Raw genomic sequence first — 26171 nt, 5'->3', positions numbered from 1 at the left:
CAGTTTTGGTGATTGAAATACTAGTGTTATATTAGTCTGTTGCTAAGCACTAATTAGCAGGTATAGGTAGCTGGTGCCCCCCTATGGTTTATGGATGCAGCTTGCTAACCAAGGTTCCTGACATTAGCTGATAAATTAGTAATGCAACCTGTCCTCCAAATATGGTAACTTCTGTCAAAAGACAGCAGTGTTTTCTGTGTCAAGAGCAGCTCAGCTCTCATTAAATACAAACATCTGCTCTTAATCTAGACACGTTCTACTTTTTAAACACTTCTTTTGCTTAAACTTATCATATCTTGATGATTTTTTATTTAGTCTGTTGTAATTTGATGACTGGCTTCACCTTGTCTGACATCTCAAGCAAGCCATTTGCAGACTTCTGTTTGCTCACAGCACCGGTCAGTGGTATTTATATATATCTTTGAATCTTTGTGTCTAATACCAACGTGAGGTTGTAAGAGGACAGTTGACTGGCAGAGTAAAATTGACAGCAACTAGTTCAGAGTCATTTAAAAGTACAAGTACAGTGCTTGGAGCTTACAGCATTTTGAATTTCATTTGCCTTCTTTGGTTTCAGTCCCGTGCTGTGGTTTTCCTAATAAGAAAAGTCAAACTGTCTGCTGTAAAAAGGGCATATATTTATTATACACAGTTTATCAAACATTATGTAACATAGTTTGTTTTTCATGATTCAAAATAATTTTTGGAAACAGATGCAAACAAGCAGCCTGAAGTTCTAAATAGTTAAGTTTACTTACAAACTGCTTAGCAACCAATTAATTTGTCACAGCATCTGAATAAGTATAATAATAATATCAATTAACCAACAATAGTAAAATAGCAGTAATAATAGTAAATGTAGTGATAATAGTAGTCATGCTAGTAATCTTAGCATCATTGTAATGCAGTATATAAAAATATTATGATTAAAATGTATATGTACCAGTCCCATCTAACTACTGGCTAATCACCTGTGCACCGCCTGGATTGATTATAAGAAAGCCTTTGACTCAATGCCCCACACGTGGATCCTGGAATGCCTGGAACTGTACAAGATCAGCAGGACGCTAACAACACTAGAGGCCAACTTCAAGTCAATAGCATAAGTCACCATCAAGTGCATGTTTTACTAAGGAGATCCTCTGTCCCCACTGCTCTTCCGCATAGGCCAAACTCCCTCAGTAAAATCAAAAGACTGTGGTATGGAGCAATAGACACACAGAGTATTGTATTATAGAAAGTGATTAGAGGAGGTATGAAAGATTTTCTATTCCTGTGCTTGTGGCAGTCTATTAGAGACGGAAGGACTGCTTCTGCCTGCCTATTAAGTGGTGCAGAGGGTGTTCAGGATTATCCATGATGGATAACAGTTTGTTCAGCAACCTCCTCTCTACCATAGCTTCATAAAGAAAATGAAAAAAGAAACATCACAAAGCAGGCCGTCCTAGTCAGTTTATTCAGTCTTATGGTGTCACCAGCTCCATCGCTGCTTACCAGCAAGCCATAGCAATACACTCCATTCGCCACAACTGTAGTGCTAGAAAGTCTCCATCATTTTGCTGCAGACATTGAAGGGTATCAAATTCCTTAGGAAATAGAGCCTGCCCATCCTATTCTCATATACGGCCTGTGTGTTTTTCTTCCACTCCAGTTTGTTGCCAGTGTGGATGCTCAGGTATTTTTACTCTTCCAACACATTAAAAGTATTTCTGTAAGTGCTGTGACACTGACTTGTACTGAAGGCCTGAGGTGTACAAGCGAACAGGAATAGAGACAGAAAAGTCCCCTGTGGAGCTCCTGTACTGCACATCACCAAATCAGACAGACCAGTACCCAGCCTCATATACTGAGGCATATCTGTCAGCCAGGCAGTAATCCATGAGATGGTGGACGTGTTTTTGGACATTTGCCCGTTCTCTTAATACCAGTGGCTGGATTGTGCTTTCTCACAATATGAAGTATCTTCTTCTTCAAGTATCTTCTTGGTCCAATTTGTCCATAGACTTGTTTTCCTGTCTCAAGCATAACAGATAGAAGAATCAGATTGATGTGTAAGTAAACAACACATTTGGCCTTTCAACAGCATAAATATTTTACAAGGTGTCCAGAGGAATTATGTCACAAAGATTTTGATAAAAGCACAGGGGGCTGTGTTTGGGACTATTTCTTTGTTAGCCGAGTGGCTTCCCGCTGTCAAGGGGCTTGAGGGAATTTCTTCAAATGGCACAAATGTGGCTGCAACTGTATTTTGTGAGATACCTTAACTCAAAATTTCACATGCTACTTATTACACAGTTGTATGCAAATGTCTGATTAGATATATTTTTTTACACCTAAAATTTCATAGAAAAAATTTGGATTGAACTTGAGAAGATCGTTCTAGTTTTCAAGATTAAGGCAACAAAATGAAACACACACTTTGTTGGCTTCAGAGATCTTAGCATGTGAATTTTGTAACGTTAGGCAAGACAGCATCAACATCCGTGATATTTAGAAGGGTGAGGCAGACAATTAGAAAAGAAGAAGAACTGACCAATGAAGGAAGTGAAACTGAGTGGAGTGCAGAGATTAGTAATTAGTAAAAATTTAAAAATTACCGTATTTCCCGGACTACAAAGCGCACCTGAATAATAGCCGCACAAGCTAAAATCAGGGGAAAATCCTGTTTTGTACATACATTAGCCGCACCTGACTAAAAGCCGCAGGTGTTTCAATATTGACTTATCATATGTAAGAGAATATGCACAAAGGGAATTGTCAGGAAAGAGATGGCTGTTTGGAGACATCACTTTTATTAATATTTTGAAAAACAAGTTATGGGTACATATTTACATAACTTTTTAGGTATATGTACAAGTAGCGGTAATTACAAGTACGAAACATGTACTGTGCTTCATAAATGAGTAACAAATGTAGTACATAACAATAACCTACAGCACAGCAGAAAAATAGATTCGGACTACCTTTTAGGCTCAGGTGCAGTGACACGGCTTTAACAAGAAGAAAAGTCAGTCATTCACCACCATCTTCCTCCGCACTAAAACCACCAAAGTCCTCTTCTCCAGTGTCGGATACGAACAGGCTCAGGATGGCTACTTCATCCACTCTTCGTTGTCACTTTCAAAACCAAAGAAATCCTCGCTGTCAGTGTCAGAGTCGAACACCCTCTGAAGGGCCGTGGCGGTGTCCTCCTCTCCATCATGCAGCAGTCCAGCCCTTCAAAATCCGTTGGTGATCGTGGATGTTTTCACACTTTTCCACGCTGTCAGATTCCACCGGTGGAGTTGAGCATAACTTGCTTTTCGCAAGTTTATCGCCACTCGTCATCCACGCCTCCCGCTGAACGCATAGCGCTACTTTGAAGTTTGTTTTTCGCGCTACTTGTACGGCACTATGTTGCCTGGCAGATGGACATGTGACCAACATACCACTCTTGAACCCCGATACTGTGTGTCTGATCACATGCCCTTCCGCCAGGCAACGTAGTGCCGTACAACAGCGGAACAAACAAAACAAATCGTCTTATGATATGACAAAAATCATGGACAATCCATAGAAAAGCCGCACCTGACTAAAAGCCGCAGGGTCCAAAGCTTGTGCAAAAAGAAGCGGCTTATAGCCCGACAATTACAGTAATTAACTAAATCACAAAATACAAACTATGACACTTTTCAGTTTAAAAAAGGGTATCTTTCCAGTTTAATTTTTTTTAAAAAACACTGTTAAACCCTTTTAATCGATGTCACTTTTGTGGATGCTGAGTGAATTTTTTTTTTCATGAGATCAAGTATTTTGAACAGCATTCCTTCTTTGTTACCTCATGATTTGACAAGGAATCCTCAGTTGACCATATAATCACTGTTTTGTAATTCTACACAGCCGCACTGTATCGTCTTTTATCGTCTGTCTTGATATCAGTTCCTCAGGATGTCAGCAACATCACTAAGTTAAAATAATAAAAATATTCTTGAGTGGCAATTTACTGAAAGCACTGAGAACACGCAGGAGCTTACTGCTTTTTGATTTCTTGACTGAGCGCATATTGCAGTAAACCTAATGGTTGTATTTGTCCAATTTGTGTTTAGAAAAAAAATCATCTTCTTTTGGCAAAGAGAAGATGAGTCACTTGATAGAAATCACTGAAGCATGAAGGAGTGAGTACCAAACTGTCAGGGGAACGGGGCAGCTGTTCTTTGCAAACTGAGTATCTTAATTCCAAAAATACTGTTCATGAAATAAAATTCCCAACCAACTAAACAATTATGTACACTCACCTGACACTTTTCTAGATACACCTTGCTAGTACCAGGTTGGACTCAGTTTAGCTTTAGTGCTTTGTGGCATAAATTTAACAGTGTTGGAAACGTTCCTCAGAGATTTTGATCCATAGTGACATGATAGCATCACTCACTGCTGCAGATTTGTTGGCAGCCCATTTTAGTACAGTACTCACTCTCATGTTCAAGAAACCAGTTTGAGACAATTTAAGCTTTTGTGACATGGTATGTTGTCCTGGTGGAAGTAGTTATCAGAAGATAGGTGCACTGTACTGACATTGTCAGCAAAAATTCTCATGTAGGCTGTCCTGACATTTGACACCACCGCGACTTTTTCTATTTTGCTTTGGTTTTCTATTGTTGGGTTTTAGTGACCTGCGCAAACTGTAACCTCAGTTTCCTGAGAGAGTGGCACCTGGTGCAGTGTGTACTGCTGTTGCTCATCTGCTTCAAGATGTGACATATTGTGCAGTCAGAGATGCTGTTCTGCATGCAATGGTTGTAGCGAGTGTGAAAATCCTAGTAGATCAGCAGTTTCTGTTCTCAGATCAGCTTGTCTGGCACAAACAGCCATGTTGCATTCAAACTCTCATGTTTCAAAACACAACTAACAAATGTCCTTTTACTTGATGGCCTGAGAATGAGCCGTAAAGTAAGAAGCTTAAAAGACTGTAAAGTCCATAGAAAACTCTTCTCATATCAGTTTTCATGGGTTTTAAGGGTGAGAAAACACTTATTTCACCATGTTGCACCATGCCCTCTCTGTATTGAGTAAGTAGATGGAATGTCTTTATATGAGCAGGAACTGGGAATAAAAACCAATGTTACATAAATGTATAAGACGGCTTCTCGTGAAGCAAGGTCATCACTTCGTCACATGTATACACTTTCAAATTGTCATTTCAGTACTGATAAACACTGAAACATTTCTCTTATATCTCTTATCAGAAATGTTATGGAGAGTTGGCCTCATGTCTTTTTTAACCATTTAAAGCTATTTAAAAGAATGTGTAATACTTGAGAATAGTAAACAATTTATTTCCATGACTTTTCCATGACAGTTACTCTCAAGTAATTTTGAGAGTAACTGATTGGCTCTGTAGATTGAGAGTGAAAATCCAAGGTTAAATGAAGGCAGACAAGCACCCATTGCTGCTGGTAAAATATAGTAACACATCTGAAATGCTATTAAAAGGATTAGGGAGCAAGTTAAACTGAAACTGTAAACGGACAAGAGAAGATTTTGAAAAATGAGAAGGAAACATCATCACCGTCAGAAACTACACCGTTATAAGTCATTAGTGATTTATGAGTGCTGACTTTAATATGCAAGATACTCCCTACTCTAATAGGCAGATTCTGTTTCCCTATTTTCACCCAAAAATGTGAGACTATTTTTAACCGTCTTTGTTCCCTTGAACCTCGTTGAAATCAGAACCCACTGCAGCTTATCTCTAATTCCCTCCCTCAGGAGACAGTAATAATAGTTCTTCACAGACATTACTCAATTCTCATGATGGAGAGAATAGCTCTGGGTGAGGCTGCCCATCCGGAGATGACAACTTTACAATTACACACATGTTCAAAGAATATACTTAGTACTGTTAGTCATGTCTCTGACGAACACCACTAAGTCCTCATTAAATCCCAGCGAGTTTACTGTATGTGCTGATCTAGCAAGAAATGAATCCTTCCTACAGTCACGCTTAGGATGCAGTTTTTACTTTGATGTAGATTTTGCACCAGGCAGTGACTATTGGTGAGTTTTTCTGCTTAAAGAAAACCAAAAAATCCACATTTTTAAAAATGTAATATACTGCAGTTGGTTTTTAGTTTTATTTTTTAAATGCTATTTATTTTTGTATGTATTTAGTAGTGAGCTGACAGTTTTTTGTGCTCAGAAGTAAAAATGTATTTTGAACAAACAAATAGTTTTTCTTAATGAGGCTTTTTCACTCTGAGTCACGATGAGCAGTCGAACAGCAGATCTTCCAGATTTCATGTATGTGCGTGCTTGATTTTGGGCCTATGAATGAGATAATGTCTGAGACAGTTCATCCATGTGTCTGCTTTGCTTGATAAAGTGAGATGTGTGTTGTGGCTGTTTCCTGAGGCAGGATGGTGGTTTATGACACCCTGTGAGAGTGTTAAATTCGGTATCTGTGGGAGTGAGCATACCACTCATATTCAGACCAGTGTGTTTATGACAGTTGTCGCCTGCCCAAATCTGACATCCGTCTCCTAAAGACTTTCATTCTTATATTTTTTTATTTTGCAAGTCTGAGATTTGTGGGCTTTATAGTATAAGTTAATAAAAAAAAAAGTTAGCTAATTGAGGCATTAGTGTGGAATAAAGCTATTCCCGGTGGCATGTTTGTTTGTTTTTAAGCAGTTATTGCCTCCTTATTTAGGGCCCCTTCTGCCTGCTCCAGCATTTACTAAGTAAAAGGTCAGTGAACCTCCTGCCTATCACACGAATATCTTTCTCTCCTTGTTTACTTAAAAGCTGACTAAGTTTACTTAAATCCATCTTAGTGACTATAAGGTAGCTGAACTTGAATCCAAGCAAATAAATGCACAGCTTTCACATATGATAACCTTATAAATGTATAAAGCTGGGATCAAGGAGTTACAACATAGACTACACATACGAGCAACAACAAAAACCCACAGCAGGGGACAAGCAGAGATACAGCTGGAAGGCCAGAGAATAAAGGTAGGTTTTGCGCCTACACTTAAAAGCAGGGATGAAGAGAGAACTTTTTATATCAAGTGGTAACTATTTCCACAAATGAGGTGCAGCAACGGCAAAGGCTCTGTCATTTTATTTTCTGTGGACTTGGGATATGTAAGAAAGCTTTGCCAGCAGATCAGACCTAAAGGTGGGAATGTAAGCAAATTAGGTTGATGATCAAATTTGGAGCCTGCCCATTAAAAGCCTTAAAAACAGTTGACAAAATCGTAACTGAATTCTAAAATGGATAAGGAACAAAATGCAGAGAGGCCAAGACTGGAGCAGTGTGTTCATATTATGACAATATCTAAGCCTTACAAGATGTTTGGCTTTATTCAGTAGCTAACTGCTAACTTGCCTACCATGGTGGTGGGAATAGGATTTGGTGCTGGATTCACCAAACAGAACACCCACAGGAAAAAGGATTTTAATAGCCGTGCAGTGTTTAGAGCACAGGGCTGTTTCTCAGCCTGAGAAAATGCTTGAAATGTTAAATAGCTGTTTAAATCTTTATATGGTGGTGCTCATCCACACTGCACGGTACATAAAATTAAAAACCACCACAATTGTTTTGATGATTCTTTGAAATAGCAGACATGCTTATTAAGTGAGAGAGGTGGATAAACGGAAGGGTGATTATTTACTAGACCACTATAGTGCAATTTTGTGGCAGAGTAATAAAGCAAATTTTCCTGTCCAACATTATTTGTCAATTATCCCACAGAACAAGTTCTGTACAACCCTAGAAATGATGTTTTCTCTGAAATGCATTTAGAGTTCCCCAACATTTTAGCGAGCTGAGTTGCAGTCTGCTTGCTATGTGAATTCTACAATAAATTCCTCCATAATACCACAGTTCCTGGTATTGTTGATGTTGTTCCAAAAGTGACAACTCCACTTCATTTTATTATAGAGGTAATTCCCTGCATTATAATGAAAGCTGTTAGTAATCTGTTTTAACCACGGGTGTACGTTTATAGCTTAGTGTGGAAAACGGATATTGTTTGGAAAAGCAGAATTTAGAGCAAAGCTGTCGTTTTCAGTTAAAGAAAATCCCTCTTTTGTGGCTCATTTTAAAACGAGCTCACAATTTGTGTAGTATCTGCAGAGGTCAATACATTTTAAATTCCCCACAGTTTCCGCTAATAAGGCTGGATTTAAGGAGGAGAATGAATTAAGGTAGAACCCTTGACCCTTTGTGTTTTTTACCAAATGTTGTGGTTATCAGTCTTCATCTTCTATTTGGTGCAGATGACACAGCAGGTCCTTGCCCATAATTCATTTTTCAATCACGTTTTCTATTTTCAGCCCCATCCATAATTTAGGTAACTTCTTTTATCGCTTTCACTCCTCATCTTTTCATATTACAGTCATCCCCTCTCATACAGTGGTGTAAGAGTGCAAACATGCCTCAGCAAGCAGCAAAGTCTTGCGGAATGACCAGAAATCATCACCATCTGTCTATATCAGTGTAAGATGATATAGACAGATGATATATTCTGTCTATATCATCTTACACTCGACTCCAGAGACAGTTTATTTAGGTGCTGCATGCAACGTGGAAGGACCTTGACCTTTTGCAAGAACACTTAAAAAGCTTAAGTTAGAGACAGCGAAGGAGATAAAGGATGGGAGATAGAAATAATGTAGACAGTTGAGGTCCAGAATACTTGGAAAAACAAGGGTTTGCAATCACGACATGAAGGAACTGCTGTCACATGGGGAAAAAGGGGAAACCTGAATTCAAATATTAAAAGTTCTCTTTTATAATTCAGACTGAGAAGATCCAAACCTTAAATATAAAAAATCGATTTTACATAGAAAATACTAGACATTGTACAAATTGTGCACCACAACATCTTTATTTTATTTTATTTTGGCCACTGATCTGTAGTCTACACTGAAAGAAAATATTGAATCTTACACAGCTGCTTATCACAGAGACCCAAAATGTAAGACGTCTTCAGATTGTTGTGAGTGGATCCCGTGATTGTTTTGCATCTTTCCTTAATAACCACTGAAAGGTTAAACAGCTGCTTTCAACTAAGTAATGTCATTTCAGTAGGTCTGACGTAACTGAAGGTAATTATATTAAACTTTACTATAAAAATCATATTTTTGGTAATATAGTTGTATACTAACTTTATTGATATGACTCTAAGTATCCCTTATATGGAAGCTGCAGTGCTTGGGAAACAGGGCCTCTGCAGATCTTTTAAATTGGTTTTCCCCCTGGAGATGATTTTCTGCTCCACCTCTAAATAGGCGAGAAAGTAATCACTGTTGGAAAAGGTGTAAGAGCACTTTAAAGCGCACTGGGCCACATGAAATATAACTGTGATCAGATTTAACTTATGAAATGCAGTCATCAGCAAAGGAAAGTAACAGATCAGTCGAACATTCCTGAATGTGCAAGATTCGATCATGAAGTCAGATTCCTTTATTTTGCAGATGTAGTAGACACAGATGAAACACACTGATTATAAACTGTTAGACAGATGCAGTGTACATGAGCCAACTTTGTTACCAAGTCCTCAGTTCCAAGCGTCCCCATTAGAAGATAAGCCAACATTGGCAGTGATGACAGTGACAGTGCAACAATATAAAAGGCATACGAGTGGAGTGTGAGAGACAAGTCTGTGTTTCAGAGCTACAGCTGAGATACGTTAACCATCACTGTGTCCGTAACTCGCAAATGTCCAACCTACATAGACAGTGACAGACACGACAGGCAGCTAGAACATATGTGGAGTAAAACGGTTAATAAATAATACCTGTGCTATTCACATGTGGCAGTGACTCACACTGTAACAATATCTTGCATAAAAAGTAGCAAAAAAAGTGTAAAAATGTAAGATCAATATAGAGATTTTCAACAAAAGGCTGCCATTGCACATATGATTTTATTTATTTTTTATCTTTGTGACATCTCAAAGCAACCATATGTATAAGTGACAATATGAGTTTCAGTATCTTGCCCATGGTCACCAGGAGAGCTGGGGGTCAGACCACTGACGTTCTGAGCAGTGGATAACACTCTAACTACACAGCCTCAACACTTGAGACAAAAATTATGGCAAGATATGGAACATGAGTAAAAAAAAGGAGGCTTTAAAGAATTTAATTAAAATTCTAATTAAAATTTTGAATATTGAACAACAGCAAAATATGCCTGCATGCATTCATATTAAAGAATATAGTCAGAGCGTGTAAGCTCTTCACAGATAACCATTTTATTAGCTGCTGTAGGGCTTAGGACTCTACCAATTGGAGGGCATCAACTCTGTAGCTTTTGTGTGCAAAATGTCTGCTCAGCAGCGGTCTAAATTGAATACCTTCAGTAATATTTACAATCAGTGGGCCTGATGTAGAGTCCATCAAGTTAAAGCTCTATATCAAAGTTCACCCATCGATCTGTCTGCCAGCTGATTCCTGGAATAGCCATCAGAAACCATCCCCATATTCATTCATATAAATGTTGATGCCAGAGCACTGACACGGAGAGACTTAAAGAATCCGGAATAGAAATCCACAGGAGACTGAATGCCAGAGATTGTTGTTGTTTGACACATGTTCTACTTGTACCCCAGTCAGCTGTCTGGGTAACTGCCAGACAGGGAAGCATATTTAGCCACTCGTATTGCTACCCCCCCTGACACAAGTCATGCAGTTAAATTACCCCAAATTATTGCCTCGGGATGTTACTTAACGACCATCAAGTGGAAGTCTTTTTTGTAATGAGCAGCTTTATAGGTTAAACTTTTCACATACTCTTAAGTTAGAAAGGTAAATTTAAAGGTTAACATTTGGAACAAACCTCCATGGATCACAGAGAACCCACTTGGAGGGCTGATACAATTTATGTGTAGTAATGAAAATGTTCATTAATAATACAGTTAGGGTGTAGATCATACAGAAGCTGAAAAGGGAACGTCTCAGTAGAGTTTATGATGATGCACTGGTCTTCAGGAAGGTAATATACAGCTTGTTCCTACTCCGAGGTAATAATAGCATTTTAGGAGTAGCACTGAGGTATGATCTGTAGAAATACAGGCACAGTAACCACAATGAAGCATTATAGCCTAGTGCTTTTCCAAGGTAAAGACAAATAAACTGTCTACAAACAGCTGAGACCCTGATATCTATATTGTATTATATTATAGGTTTTTTACTCACTACCGACTTTGTGGCTTTAAATATATTATCTCTCCCTGCTGGTAATGCAGTTTCTGCATGCAGTAATTTAATGTGTATGTCACATTTTGGAGAGGCAAAGCATGAATTGGACACGGTGGACCACCGGGTCTATTACACGTTTTGCTGTGATGCTGGGTTAAGACACCAGATACACTCACAAACAATCGAATAAAAAAAACAAACATTACTTTGTACAGTTCATCTGTGATCGCATTACTTCATGCCATTAACATTCCTCAGTCAAGTCTTACAAATTGTTGCATACACTGGGCAAGAATGTATAACAGTGTGAAGTTAACGAGATGATTTGAAATGCTCTATTAATTAAGGTCGCCTCATAGCTGTTTCTGTTTAGCTGATGATGGCGAGTGACATAAATGTTTATGCTTGTTTATAAAGTGAAATTTCTGTCCACAGTATGCTACTACGAATAATAAACAGAAAGTTTACATTATGCTGGACAATAGTAACTCCAGCATTGTCGCTCACTGATTAAGATGTCCACAGCTGGTCTGAAACAAGATACTTTGTCTTACACTGAATAATATTACTGTGTAAGATGTACTCTGACATCAACTAGATGATGTGGGGAGAGAGAAGAAGGCAGAGACCTAATTTTTCTTGGCTCAAGTCTAAATTAATGGGCCATTAATTTGGCAGTTATTCATTACTATGCAGTGAAGGAGGCAGACTGCAAAAGATCCGAATGCTATTAACAAGCTATTTAAATGAACTATACTCGAAACTTGAACTACAACCACTCTGTGAAAGACAGAGGTAGCTATAGATGTTATTTTAACAGCAAACAGGTCTGTTAAGATGTGTGATGTTTTGTTGAGTTGTCGTTAATTCTTGATGTTTTGATTGAAGTAAAGTGGGATCAATCATTGGTATACATCCACACATGCATCACACCTCCATTCTCAACAGGCCAGTTCACTGTTCATCAATGATTATCAATACTGAGGTCCTGAAAACATGTGCCATTATACCACACTTTATTTTTCTCTTTTGTTTGTTTTTTACATATGTCGACATAATTGTTGTATGTATGTTGTATGCATAGGCAGTTGAACTGATAGCCATTTTAAAAGTTCACTTAAATGAGAAAAGTCCCTGCTGTTGCCTTGTTTGTGCTATGAATCTGTGACCCAGTCAGCCTTCGCTTAAACAAATATTTTTCTACTGTTGGAAAAAGATCTTTTCTACTTTCAGAACATGAAAACGCGTGAATTTGTTGTTAAGGATTTTGTTTTGGGGAGGAGACTGTAGTGTCGTAACCATGGCAACTAATCGAATGCCAGCACAAGCAAGGCAACCCATCATTCCACGGGCAGCTCTGCCAGGGCCGACATTTAGATGTGTTTTCCAGGCGGAGGCTGTACTCTGTCTCATTTCTCTCAGGCATTGGGTCAACAGTAACGAAACAGCTGCTGCAACATAAGCATCTTACAGGCACATCGCAATGTGAAAAAATATTCTGATTTAAGTCGGAAATGAGCTGTCAGGTGTGTACAGTCTGTTTTTATACATAATGATAATAATATGCAGCATGACTGGACATGAAGTGGTAAAGCTGTGTGGCTCACACATTCTCACCATTTCTATTGCACTCCAGCTACCTTTCATCATCTTTTCATCTAGATATCATAGCATCTTTATATGCAACAGAGGGTTTTTGTGTGTGTGTGGGGGGGTTGCATTGTCAGAGTTTGCTTGCCTTTTAAAAGGTTTCATGAGAGTGTCAGGGCACTAAAACTGTACTGTGTGTCCTTACGTATCCCAGCAATCTGGTGTAACAAGAGAATACTGCATGATTTTATGGTCCCTCAAATAGTAGAACAGTTTACCTCCAGATGCCTCATTTGATTGCTGATGTGTGTGTCTAACTAAAGAGTATAACCTAACATAATGGTCTGCAGAAACATAGGGAGATGGTAGAGTAAGCAGACTGCCTAATACCAGTTGTGGTGGTTTGTTATATGAGCAATCACTTTCCGGGTGCAGCAGATTGATTTGAGAGCAAAAGAAACAGCCTTCTCTTTGCTACAAACTTTGTGTTTTATACGTATTGTTCTTGGTCAGATATATGGTTGAGTGTCAGTTTAAACTACATTAGAGAAAACCTTTTCTCTCTGCCAAGGATTTACATAATGACCAGATCAGTGTCAGGAAGCTACCCAAGTCTAAAGCCCTCCAACTGTTTCCATATCAAACTGTCTTAGTAGCTCATTCTTATTCACTCCAGCCTGCAGAGTTATATATGAGGTATTAAAGGGCTGATGTTTGTGGCTCATCATCAGAAATGACCAAGAATAGAGAAATGTAAATGTAAATGAATTTAGCCTTGAGATATGACTGTTAACAATAAATGACAATGTGTAGATGTTTTTTTTTTGGAGGGGGCATTTTGTTGTCTCAAAACTTACTGTTAAATTATCACTCATACCACTCTTTGTGCTAAAGCCTAAAGAACAATACTTAATGATACACAGAAGTACTTTGCAAGTACTCTGATGAAATGTCATATTAGAAAGGTTTCCCAAGCGAAGGTAAGAAATAGGACGGGACCCCGGAGTCTAGATTCTGGTACTAGAGCAGAGTTAGCAGATGGCTGATTGAGGCCTTGAAAGAGATTCTCTGGACGGGGGAGGAGATGGGATGAGGAGGAGTAGTGTGGCATGAATGCTGGTCTGAAAGGCAGAACAATGTGTTGAAAAACAGGGATCAAGAATTGAGAAATGCTGACTGGCTCTCATGAAGATGATCGGAGTAGTGATAATAAAATTAAATTAAATGAACTGAAAACCGTTGTAATGTGGAAGTGAAATAAATGAATAGATGCAGAAACAAGGCAATGGATCAGATCGAAATCATTCATTCCATTTTTGGAAAATTTTACACTGTATTTTGTAGAGCCTGCCCAAAAAGATTTTTTAAGACTAATACTTATATTTGGTGACTTAAAATGATCGACAGATATTTCTTTCTTCCACACACACAAAACATAAAGACAGTTACGTATGTGTTGTTATTAATCAGTCCTTACTGAAATAATATTCCAATTTATGTATCCATAGATAAGAAACAAATATCTTTTCCTAGAAATTGGCCTCAAGATGGGATTTAAAGTCTGTCACAGAATCTATTATCTCTATGTAATTCAAAACATAAGCTACGGTAGGATAAGCTGATTTTTCCATTTAAACAGATGACCCAAAACAAGGTCTTAATGGACTGACAAATAGCTGAAACGAGAACTCTACAGGGAGTTATTTAATAGCAAATGTTAGCGTGCTACCCCATAAAAAGTTAAAAGGACTAGGTGCAGTGCTCTGACTTGGTTTCTTTAGTGCATTTTCTTTTCTGCATGCAGAACATGCAGTGATATGTATATATATATATATATATATATATATATATATATATATATATATATATATATACTGTATTGCAGGTGTAAAAAAACAGGACAGAGCTACATTCATAACCTCATCCTGAAAAGTCATATTACTGTGAAAAACACCCACAAATGGTCTAATGTTGGCAGATAGACCTCTGTGCTGGAAATGGAGAACTATTACTTGAGACTTTAAATTGCCGGGATGTAATAGGCTTTGAAAAATCCAGTACTTGATACAATAAAGTCACCTTCTTAAATTGTCAAGAATTGCTGGGTCATTTGCTTTTAAGAGTGCATTATTATGCATGTTCCTTGTGGTTTACATTGTTATGGGAGGAACATGTAAAAAGAAGTAGATTAGAAAAAGAAGGGCATGTATTGTCTTTCCTAATTAGGCCCTAGTTTGATGTTTTGTCAGTGGTGACTGAGAAGGTTGTCACCACAGAAATGTGTGAAACAATCAAGAACAGTACTGGAGACACCTCCCAGCTGCTTACAGGCATTAATTTAAAACAGGATGTTAAAGGTGCTGAAGCATGCATTGTGTTCTAAAAGGATTAAAAGTGAAGAAGTGCTTCTGTTATAAGGAGACAGTAATGAAGTGGGTGTCTGCTATACACTTATAAGCTCAGCACACTTCCTCAGGCACCATTGATTGATTGCACTGCATACATTTGCATGTCATGTTACAGCAGCCATTGGTTGTTTGTTTTTTTGTCTCATGTTCTCCATGTGCTGTGAATTTGTTTGTATCAGAAGAAGCTTCCAACCTGATCCTCTTTAAATGATATACATCTGTTCTCTTCTTATATTCACTCTGCTTTCATTGGTGCGATTTAACACTGGGTATACATTCAGAGTGCAGCCAGCATCCTACTCTGCAGAGCAAAGCAGCGAAGCTCCATTGCTCCGTGCAAGGCTGATGACCTACTTTCTCACTTCAAGCGATAACATACTGTACTGCATTCAGCCATGTAAAATTCCTCCATTGCTCTCTACTCTGCATGTGAATGGGGTTTGGGTGGTGGTGGTGGGGAGTTAGCTGCTTGGTTGGCTGGAACACCTGCGCTACCAACTCTGCTTGTCCAGCAGTCACCACTAGAACCTGCTTATTGTGACACAGTAAGCTTATATAGGTCTTTATTTCTTTGGGGTGTCTGCAAGAAATTACTCATAGGCTGCAGCATATTGACTTAAGACCTGCAGAAAAATTCGGGGTTTCTTAATAATAGCCTGCTAACAGAGGGCAGTGTAGCTGAAGCAAGTCTGTGGTAAAAAGGAAACAGATTAATTGTCTTGAATTGAGTTTCTCTCTTGCACAAATAAATTCCCATAAATAACCATACTCATGCTGAGCAACCAGAGATTCCACTATAAACTCCTGTTTTCACTCTCTCTTTTAGGCCTCAATACTTAGCTCCAACAGCCTGCTTCTACTACAGATGATGCCTATGAAGGTGGTAAAAGTAAACCAAACAAGCAAATCTGCAGCAAATCTTAAGACTGAATTAAGCCAATTTGCATAATTTGGGAACAGATATTGAGTTTGGACAATGTGTCAGCAGTTATTTTCAGTCCACTGAAGGGTCGAGCTATTCCATGCTAAAAGCAGTATTTTGTTGACAGGAATTAGACTCAATAAGAAATACAAATGATAGTGCTACAAATTCAGAAAGAAATGATACTTAACAAGTTAACATTAACAAGTTTTGTTCATATGTTACTGTTCAAATTCTATTCAAGAAAATCCTCCGGGAATCAATCCTATGTATGTATGTATGTACTATGGCACAGAACATCACACCAGTACCCAGTACATTGAGACAGAGCTGTATATAAAAAATAGTCTCTTGTTGAGGATCCTTCTTGATGCTATTAACACATAAAAAAGAACTTTTAATTGGCTGTAAAAGCTATGAAGCAGTCGTGACACCAACGGTTGGGGGCAGTGGGCCGGATGAAAAAGCAGGAGGAATCGTGTCACAGCTGAGCCAGTGACTCATTCTCCCATGGCAGACGCTTAAACAATAGATGGCCTATAACGCTGGCATATGCTGAGATGTGTTACATGTCTCCACAAAAGAAATGCAAAGGCAGTGGGCTGAGTGGCACAGAGATGTGAAACAGTGTTTGTGGTTATAGGCCTCGTTAGGATGCTGAGACACTGTGCTGAAAGGGCAGAATGGATTTTTTATTCTCCCTGTTTCTAGGAAGTGTATTTGTTTGTAGTGTATGTCAATTTCACTAAATCCAGACTCAAATAATTGTTTGATGCATTCCCATGAAATTTAGTACCAGCATTTATATTCCAGGGAAAATGAATCCAGTAATCTAGTAATTTCTTGACCTTTCCTCTAGGAAAATTACTGAAGTGTCATTTCTGAATGTGAAATAATTCAGCAGTTATTTGATGAAACGCCACAAAAGGCCAGTTCCCCATGTAAAAATTAAGAGGATTCTCACATTTCATCAGCATGATCCATTGAAGGTACACTTCTTTTTAACAGAGTGATTAATTAACCAAGTCCTTTAGTAGTTTATATCCTTGTTAGCTTGATTTTTCATTTTTCTAGATCAATTTTATGCTTGCAAGTATTGTTAATTACAGTCAATAATGTCAAAAACCAAAATAATAATACAATAATAAATTGTTATTTGTATAGGACTTTTTTAAAACATAGGGACAAAGAACTTTACTGAATACAATAAAATAGAAAATATACAGAAAGAAGAAAACATACACTACAACCACAGTGTACATTTTTTAATGACCTATCAAATGTTAGCTAGTAATACAGGTACTCAATTAAATAGTTTGCCCCTACCATGCAAAATACTGGCCACTGCAATAATTTGCTAGCAAACTAAGGAACTGCAAAGGTTTTCAGTGCAGTGCTTTATATCTGTAACAACCAGCAACCTCCAGCAACTACTCGCCAACCGGTTGCAGAATACATACTTTTCCCTAGGAAATGGCAGTTGCATGGGGCGTCACTGACCAGTCTTTAGGCTTGAGTGAATGATGCTATAGCAATTTGATGTTTCAATGCCAGCAATCACTTGGCAACTGGTCAGAGCGTGCACATTTTCGTTCATGACCATTTTATTCCAGATGGTTGCTGATTGTCCTTTAAGCCTGTGTGACTGGGGCCTTAGCTAAACACTAATTTGCTGAAACAACGCTGGCAGTAGGAAGAAAACAAGTGATTTTTGCTGCTGAGTGCTTTACAGCTCACTCTTACGTGTTTCTCATTCCAACATCACCTTATACCTGAGCTCTGCATTTATCTATGAGTTGGCAGATAACCTGTTATGAATATTCATTACTTTTTTAAAAATCAAGCACTCATGCTAGTTCTCTCATCCCACTATCTTTTCTCCTAACCATTTCCTAGTGTGTTCAGTCCTCTCACACACTTTACTCTGCATTGTCATCCACCTCCTCCACTTCTTGCTCATTTGTCACTCTTGTTCACACTGTCCAACTCTACTCCCAGTACCACCTATCTATCCTGTCTTTGTTAACAGCCTTTTAATTACAGTACTTTTTCTTCCTCCCCATTGTCCTCACTCATTCTGTTTTAAATTCTGTTTTACGTTCTTAATAATGTTTGCTGGATAGAAACGGGTTCACCTCTGCTCAGAATCCCCACACCATACACTTATAAGGTCCTGTGCCAGCCCTTCCAAAGGGACTCTGCGAGTTCTTATCTCCTCCCTGTTGTACGCAGCTATTCTGAGCCAATTTATAATGCAGCTTACCTCAGCCTCAGAATTTTAATTAAAAGATGTGACTCAAATAAAGACCATAAGACGTCAGTTGTGTATTATGATTTTTTTGGTCAGTTTTTTCATATGTTTTAACACCTACGTATGTCAAAAACAACTCCCCTCTCGTTTCTGCATTAGTCTAAGTGCTTCACCAGGCACAATGTAGCCATCCTCTGATAGACATTGAGTCACACCAGTGATTTCTTTTTGCCCGAAGACAAGCAGCATCACTCTGAGCTTCCCACTTTCCCTGACAGATCCAACACTCATTTTCACAAGTCTAAGCAGCAGATAGAAGTCAACAGTAACTGCATGTCAGAGATGGTGCTTTTTATATTTTGAACATTTTTAGTAATTATAAAGTAAAAAAAAAAACCAACTATATAAAACTGTAACTTTATTGAGTAAAAGTTACAGTGTAATAGTAAATAAAAAACAGTGCTGGTTTTTAGTTTTATTTCCCCAACAACTAAAAGCTACTTTCATCTGAAAAGTGGGCCTCAGCTTTATAGACAGTGCCTTCAAAAATGTCAGAAACAAACATTTTAAAAAATGTGACATTTAGAGAATAACTGCTCTTCCTCATGGCAAAAATCTTTAGTTGGCCTGTTTGACTAAGAGTCCAAAAGCAAATGGTTTACAGTCATACTAAACAGCAGTAAATTTTTGGCATTCATGCTGTATAAATAATGATAAAAATTGTAGCAATTAATTTGCCGTCAGCTGCCTTATCTTTTAATCAAGCAGTGCTGTAAACACCCTCGAGAAAATGCCAGATGTAGATTGGTATCGTAAAAGCTTTTTGACTGATGACTGACCTTTTCTGCTGTGACATTATGTGTGGATGTTTGTGTGTTTGCCCGGTTCAGAATATCTCATCACACCATGAATGGACACTTTGTGTCATCAGCAGTGGGTGACTGAGGCAACTGCCAAGTTTTTTATAAATGTAAGTGGGTCTGTGAGGGTACTGGATGTGTTGAGAAAAATGGCTGTATTTTTTGTAGCCTGGCTACTTATGATCCTCATGCTACAAATCACGTTGTTACCATTGCTGCATGTTCTGGTACTCACTGAAAAACAACTCTGGAACAGCTATGAATAGTTGAGGTTAAAGAAGCAGAAAGTACGGGGGGCGGGCGATTTTCTTCTAATTGGCAGAAAGTGATTCTGAGCCTATTTGACTGAATGGGCTTTCGCACCTGCTGGCACAAAGCATAGATGGATCTTTGTAATGCTGGTTCACCCTCATTTCTGCACTAGCCCTGAAGCAGTGGATACAAGTCTTTATTTAGAACAGGGATGCCAAATACTCAGTATACATTGTGGACCACATACAGCCAGCTTTCATCTTTAGTGGGTTTAGGTTTATATAGTGCCAAATCACAACTGAGATGTAACCATATGAAAACGTTATAAAGAAAAGCTAATAATGTAATAATAAAAAGATCTGTCAGCATGACACTTTGAGTTCTAGTCATAAGTAATAAATGTGCAAAATTGGAGAAAAGGTTCAGGTAGCTCCCTGACCAGACTCTTGTAATTATAAAACTAAAGATTTTGGTTAATTCACAACAACGTTTTTTTCTTTTTTTTCCCAATTTTATGCCCTCCTTCACATTTTCCAAAGTCATGCTGTGGGCTGGATTGAAGTTGGATAGAGATTTAGAATATTCTTTAGATTTGTCAGTAGCAACAGAATTGACTGCTTTTAGTACCACTATTTGATGTACTCTGCAGGGGCTTGTGTAACTGTTTTAGCTCCATGTGGGAAAGTTGCTGAAATCAATTGTGCAATCAGACATTTTATTGACATATAAAACTGTGTTAATATCCTTCTCAATGGCAATTGATTCATGTAAAGTTGTCAGGCGCAGTGGCCCGTGGACATGGGATGGACTCAAGTGCAGATTCAAAACCGGAGGCCAGGGGTGAGGTGTAACGAAAAGAGATTTTATTTTACAATGCTCAGAGGCTAACAGAAAGTGCAGACTAGAATCAATGAACTTAAACTAGATGTCTGAGGCGAGAGAAAAATACTGTGATGATAACTAGATGGCAGGGATAACTGGGTGCAGGTACTGGGCAGGGGAAACTGTGGCGGGCCAGGGCACTGAAACAGAGGACAGAGCAGTCAGGGGAATCCCACAGAGGGTTGCGAGTGAATCTAAGGATAGTACACTGAGCTGTCTTACAAGCTTGCAGGTGGGGGTTGCGTGGAGGGGGGAGGCAGGAGAGGTCCAGGCGGGTGCTGCATGCAATGCAGGGAGGCAGGCAGGAGAGAATGGCAGCTCCAAAACGGACAGGGATTACCAGAGGTGGGACCAAGTCATTGTTTTGCAAGTCTCAAGTAAGTCTCAAGTCTTTATCCTCAAGTCTCAAGTCAAGTCTCAAGTAATGTCAGGCAAGTCAGAGTCGAGTCTCAAGTCACTGGTGTAAAAGTCCGAGTCAAGTCACAAGTCTGAAATTTTGAATTTCAAGTCCTTTCGAGTCTTTAAAAAAAAAATGAAAAAAGCATGTTGCAGTTATGCTAAATGTAAATATTAGACCATATAATTTTAAAATCTGTGTTTTTCTCAACACATGACAAAATAGTGAACGTAGAAAATATACACAAATTGTGAAATTGCACCTCTTTAAAATGCAGCTCAATTAAACCTAGCTCCTAGAATAATTTTCACAGTTCTGAGATAAGCTGCATGTTATTCTTGGATGCTTTTGTAGGACCGGCTTTAAAATCGCATGACAAAAATATCATACACATTAAAAAAAACTGCATCACCAACGTAGCCTGGAAAACATTTGCTAGTTAGATGAAGTCAGCTATCTCATCGTAGCATATTTATATGCATATTTATAATCATACGGTTCTTGGAGTGAGTGCATACACTCATGAAGTTTAGTAACTTCAGGTCACTGCAACAAGCCCAGGTACAGTTTACCGCCGGATGGGTACAGGACCTTGAAATGCACCGTGTAGAACGAAAGACCATCGTACGTATCATAAGTTTACCAGTCTCACAAATTGTCGTCATAAATACACATTCGTTAACCGTTTATTAATAGGACCTTTGAGCTCAACGGTAATTAATTAGCAGTGGAAATAATTTCTGGTACGAGTTACAGAAATGTAGCAGTGACAATAATACTGTATGCTGTAATCGTACTGGGCAATTAGTGATACAAAAAACCTGTTTTAGACTGTGAATAAAAGTATATGTTTTTGTCAATGTACCATAATAACAGAGGCGAAACGCAATATTGTGTCAGGACAATTCACTATTTATGCACAATAAACAAAGGAGCATAGCGCGACAATTTCTGTTCAGCGCCAGACTTGCTTTTAACCTATATCACCAATTATGTTATGAAAATGACGTATTAACTACAACAGCAGACTGACCTTTGTGGAAATGCTTGGAGCAGACTAACCTGTGAGCTGGAGTGTTCTGGGACGTTATATTTGATCTTTGAATGGCTGCAATCCAGGCCATCCGTCGCGTCTTTGTTACTTCGGAAACATGGCTCGAACAATTTCTCTTCAACGACGTAATCCGATAACAACCGATCTCTTTACCCGTCGGCTTCCCGTGGCTGTCATGCGACCGGCTATTGCAGTTAATAATACAACAGCTTCTCGACATTTTTGTGTTTCTTTTTATCGCTGTGTGACTGATTTCAATTGAAAGCCTGCGTGCGCTAGTACCTCTTGCCACGAGTTCCCAGAATTCTTTGCGGTTTACCCCTGAATGACGTCACATTTTCAATCTCTATATAATATGCATGTTAAATTTTATATTTGGGGTGAAATATCAAGTCTTTTCAAGTAAACCGGTTCAAGTCCAATTCAAGTCCCAAGTCATTGGTGTAAAAGTCCAAGTCAAGTCACAAGTCTTAGAACATTTTTTCAAGTCAAGTCTAAAGTCATAAAATTAATGACTCGAGTCTGACTCGAGTCCAAGTCATGTGACTCGAGTCCACACCTCTGGGGATTACCGGCGGCAGCAAACTGGTATCCAGGAGAGCTTGGTAGGTGGGTTTCAGAGGCTGACGAGAAAAACAGAGATACGGTCAATACACACGATTAGTCACCAAGGAACGGACGTGAGGCCGAGAACTGACTAAAGTTGGCAGATAATCTGGCGAAGACCAGTTGAGTGCGCCTGTCATAAATACTGCTGGTACGATTGCCATCAGGTGAGGAACAACAAAGACTCCACCCAGTGGGGAGGAGCTGATGCTGTGGAAAACCACCCAGACCACGACAAAAGTAGCTCTTTTTACCCTTGCAAACACTGTTTTGAGTGCCAGTGATGTAAGTTTGGACACACCTTCTCATTTCAATGTTTTTTTTTCTGTATTTTCATGACTATTTACATTGTAGACTCACTGAAGGGATTAAAACTATGAATGAACACATATGGAGTTAGTCTGAAGTATCTCAGAGTCTGAAATATCTCAAAACATGTTTTACATTTTAGATTCTTCAAACTATCCACCCTTTGATCACTGCTTGCACACTCTTGGCATTCCCTCGATGAGCTTCATGACCCATATGGAAAAGAAATAGTAAAAACTTATATGTGATTACTCATGAAAGTGGCCACTTTCTCATTACTTTCATATATTGTTTTAGTAAGTATCCAAAACATACAAGTTTCATTATATAAGTTTTCAAGGGATCTTATATCTGTTTTCACTCTTATATGCATTTCATACAAGTTTCACACCAGACAGATACAAACTTTATAAGATTTATATATATCTTTTCCATATGGGGAGGTTTGTCACCTGAAATGGTTTTTCAACAGTCTTGAAGGAGTTCCCAGAGAATATGAATTCTAACAGTTGTCAAATAGGGCAGTCAGCTGTGTACCAACCTGACTTCTGCACAACACATCTGATGGTCCCAACCCCATTAAGAAGACAAGAAATTCCACAAATGAACCCTTGCTTGTTTGCAGTGCTGTCAGCAAAGCAAAGAGTGGCTACTTTGAGGAATCTAAAATATTAACATATTTAGAGTTACACATTTTTTCTATAATTCCACATATCTTGCTTCATATATTTGATGTCTTCAGTATGTATCTGCAATGTAGAGAGTGGTATATATAAAGAAAAACCATTAAATGAAAAGGTGTGTCCAAAGTTTTCACTGGTAGTGTACATTTACTTAAAAAACAGTTATCAATAAAAAAGTGTCTGTTCCCACCTTAAATGGTTAGTCTACTTTTGCTGTTTTGTGTAGACGCAACGCATGCTAATTAAAAATAATAATTTGAGCTTTTGAAATAAGCATTGTGTAACACTTTTTTTTCACTCCTTAATAAGATTTATGCTACTACCTTATATCTGCGGAGGAAATACAACACTCCATGATCTTAGCAAGGTGCTATCCCTGCAAGAGAGATAAATGAACATATTTAATAATAAAATACTCTACTCAGGAAATATTTAATTAGAACACTTTTGAACCTTTACCAAGATTCAAATATCACACCTTTAATGTGTGCTTTTGAAATCTGTACTTGAAATCTGTATTTGGTATCTGCCTGAAAAATCTTCTGCTGGCTACAGTGCATTTTTATATTTTTCATTATAAAACAAGGAAACACAAATCATTCAGACTGCTTTTCTTTCTAATGGTTCACAATCAATTCCACACTGAAGATGGATTAAAAATATTTGTGTTTGTCTTGCACTGTCTATTCCCTTAGGTTGCAGGAATAGTGATATTTTCCTGTAAATACAACATCAGTTCAAAAGTTTTCCCCTGAAGCAGAATAAGAGCAGTCCCCGGTTTTCCTGTAATACCGTGTGCCTGAAGAATTGGGAGGCTCTTTTCTTTTTCTCTGCTGCTCACAAGCGTCCACCTCCCTTTAGGTCTGAAATATTAATGGATGAGTTTTATTCTGGAATCAGAAAGGTGCCCTTCATACACATGTGTGTCCACAGAGAGGTGGATATCACACTTTCTACCACCTACCTTATATTTTTAACCAGGACATTTTTTTATATAAGCACTTGTAAATCAGAGGCTGTATTTATGTTATTTGTTCATGCTTGTGCATCTGAAAGGAAGCTTTAATGTTCCAGATATAAGTAGATGGCAGTTCAAAAGAGGAGATTTGACAAGGCCCTTGCAATAAAACAATGTGTTCTTAAGAGATATGGTGTTGAAAAAAAGAAGCAGCTCCTTACACAGTTTTGTCTTGATTAGAGGTTTCTACAACAAGAAGCGGGCATTAGTAATTCAAAAGAGAAAACTGAGAAGATCATTTTTCATGTTTTAAAAAAAACACACATTCTTTTGTCTGCTGGGTTGTTGCATAAAATATATATATATATATATTATAAATACACAAATCACCTAGAGATCCATCCAGCTCTCTGACAGCTTGCAGCACAGCAAATGTAACCTAAGACTTGGCTTTTTACACTTCTCCCTTTGCGTTCCCTTCTTTTTCTCAGAAAAGTACTTGATGTGTGCGAAAACGATGTGTGTTGACAGCGTGAACGGGCAACGCTGCTTGTCCCAGTTGGTCCGTCAGCCCAAGGCTAAGCTAATGTCTGTTGGCAGGGCTGGGTCAGGTGGCGTGAAGGGACAGTTTATGGTGGCGCAGAAGTGGCAAGAGCTCGTGTCTCCTCATTTCAACATGATAACAATTGTCCGGAAACATTGTATTCATTCATTGTGTTACTCACTGTATTCAGAACTTATGGAAGTAGGTTTACAGGCTATGAAACAAAAGGCAGTAAAGCGCTGACTTGTGAACTGTGTGCGTGATGATTTTGCTTGTGTAAGGAACATACAGTTTTTGCTTGGCTGACTCAGAATTAAGTTTTAAATTCTTAATGGATCTTTAGTTCTTTACTTTTGATCCAGAGGAATAGGAATTTTACTGTCCCGATGGTGTAGCGTTTCTTGCTTTTACAGCAGCGTAACCAAGATGGTGGTTTCAGCACTAAATCCAATGTGTGCCCTGTACTGTGCTCTGCAATGCATTGAATTCTCTTCACTATTTCAAAATCTATTGTTTACTTTTATGCTTGACTAGCTTGTTGTTTTCCTCTTGCTTTTATTAACTTTTCCTGAGGAATTTTGAAATTGCTGTCAGTTGACATTAACTGAAATACTGGAATAGGATCAAACTACAAACAAGCGAACGGAGTGAACATTGCTCCATATCGTCACTCATAATAATAATAAAGTAACATGAGAGTTTCCAGTCCAAACCAAAGGGTTTCTAATATAATTTGGCATAAAAGACCATGAAATTCTAATGTTTCATTTGTGCACACAGTTTTCTCTACTCAAGCATGTTGGTGTCACGTAGGCCCTTCCACATCTGTGTGGGCAAATAGAAACTCTAATATAAATGTGACACATTTTATAAATCTCGTGCATCAAAGAACTGGGCTTCTTTAGAACTGGGCTTCTTTATTTCTAAAAACAAAAGGTATGGAGTCCCAGATATTTAACCTCTAGTGGAGGTTGTTCCCTTTGAAGTGGACATTGATCTACTATTGACTTGGTCATCCCTAGGAAAAAACGTTCTAAACACAAGCTAAACAACATATACACTATGTGCACTTCAGTGAGGAGAGGTCAGACCTGTACATAGGAGAAACTGAACAATCATTCCACAAATGCATGACAGAACATAGAGTTACACCTCAACAGGACAACACTCACCTGTACACTCATTCACCTGAAGGACAAAGGTCACTCTTTGGACAGTGAAGACAGATGGTCGCTGTGAACAAACATCATTGAACAGAGGTGGTG

At 38.4% G+C, this 26171-nt stretch overlaps 1 protein-coding gene across 3 annotated transcripts in view; it reads left to right on the top strand.

Moving 5' to 3' along the window:
- LOC146670160 (guanine nucleotide-binding protein G(i) subunit alpha-2) overlaps window positions 1-26171 on the top strand; it is a 54499-nt gene that overhangs the window by 3366 nt on the left and 24962 nt on the right. The gene's annotated exons all lie outside the window — the stretch shown is intronic.

Source organism: Rhamphochromis longiceps, linkage group LG5 (assembly GCF_057381845.1).
Source record: "Rhamphochromis longiceps isolate RC_006_pf linkage group LG5, R_longiceps_female_GT1.1, whole genome shotgun sequence".
Classification (NCBI taxonomy): Eukaryota; Metazoa; Chordata; class Actinopteri; order Cichliformes; family Cichlidae; genus Rhamphochromis; species Rhamphochromis longiceps.
Note: the sequence above shows the minus strand (reverse complement) of the source record. Positions and strands in the feature narration are given on the sequence as shown.